Here is a 1756-nt window from a genome sequence, read left to right on the forward strand (position 1 = left end):
TAAGCTTTAGGCTGCTAACAGAAATAGCATCAATTTGAGCTACTCCCTGCGCTACAGAAAGAGAGGAAGCAGTCTGCTTCCACCCACCTCTACAACCTTGGACAGTTCTATTATGTTCTCTAGGGTGGCTAGGAGTAAACATCTACTCAAGGGCAGTGGGTTGACTATAAAAGAATGAGTGAATGATGCATTTTAAGGGGTACCAAAAAAAGCCCAGAATTGTGCTGGGCAGAGCCGAGCTTTCATAGTACTGTGCATTTTCCCCTGTAGGTGACCATCTAGCAACTTGCTCTGAGTTAGTGCACCCAGTGGCATCACCTCGGAAGTTTCTCTCTGTCACAGTGATTTTTTTTGTAAAAGCCGTTTCACTTGAACCTCATTTTTTGTGATAGCCAATTTAAGAGAACAGAGGGTGGCTGTGAAATTTTGTTTCCTGCTCAGGAAAATTGCTGCAGAAACTGTTGTCATATGGAACACAGCTTACAAGGACAGCACTATGAGAAAAACTTAAATGTACGAGTGGTTTTCTAGTTTCAAAAGAGGTGAAATGTTGATTCATGACAAACCTTATTCTGGACATCCATGAATTTCCCGAATGGATGAGAATGTCGACTTATAGGGCATTTGGAGTTTGTCCTACCAGGTCACACTATTAATCAAGCTTTCTATTTAGAGCTTCTGAAAAGATTGCATAAGCATATGTGATGTAGAAGAGGGGAAGAAAAAAAACGAGGGAAGCGCTGTCAGCCATCCAAACAGATGAGTTTGAAAAAAGGTTTCCAATAATGGAATCACAGATTTGACAAATGTATTAAGTGTAATGGAGAGTACTTTGAAGGTGATAAGGTTGTTTTGTAAAAAAAAAATTTTGTTAATACATAGATTTGAAATTTTTTCCAGTCTTTTTTGGGTCCCCCCTCATATCCAACATTATCTACTCCAACTATGAGTAAAAGTACTATCTCTCTGGATGACCTGGGACAAGTTTAAGGTTCAAGCCAAGTCCATTGCCAACTCATAGCCACCTTATAGAACAGATCAGAACTGCCCTATAGGTTTACTAGGGCTGCAATCTTCATGGAAGCTGACGGCACATCATTCTCTGATGGAGCAGATGGTGGAATTGTACAACTGATCTTTCAGATTGCATTTAACCACTGTGTCACCAAGACTCCTTGAGACAAAGCCAACTCACTCACTGCCATTGTGTTGATACCCATTCAGAGCAATGCTTTAAGACAAGGTACAACTTCCCCCCTGAGTTTCCAAGACGGTAACTGTTTATGGGAGACAAGGTTAGAGAACTAAAATGTACTGCAAGGACAAACACATCTTGGGTCGTTATACTTTTAAAACAAAACATTTCAGCCCTGATTGAGATGCTGGTGACAGGCTACTTTCACTCACAGCATTGAAATATCTTATGTGGGGTCAAATTTTACATTGATGGCTCTCACAGCAAATGGCTACTGTGGTGGGGGGTGAGAGTGGGGTGCAAGAGATGGTAGATGACATCAATATGTCACCTATGACTAGTCTGCTAACTCCTTGTTCCTAAACCAGAGGAACTAAATCAGAAACACACACCCTGAATCATTGAACTGAGTCAGAGACACACACCCTGAATCATTGAACTGAGTCAGAAACACACACCCTGAATCATTGAACTGAGTCAGAAACACACACCCCTGAATCATTGAACTGAGTCAGAGACACACACCCCTGAATCATTGAACTGAGTCAGAGACACACACCC

The sequence above is a fragment of the Echinops telfairi genome, unplaced genomic scaffold, assembly GCF_000313985.2.
Source record: "Echinops telfairi isolate 266 unplaced genomic scaffold, ASM31398v2 ScPeMD7_18;HRSCAF=68, whole genome shotgun sequence".
In the NCBI taxonomy this organism is placed as follows: domain Eukaryota; kingdom Metazoa; phylum Chordata; class Mammalia; order Afrosoricida; family Tenrecidae; genus Echinops; species Echinops telfairi.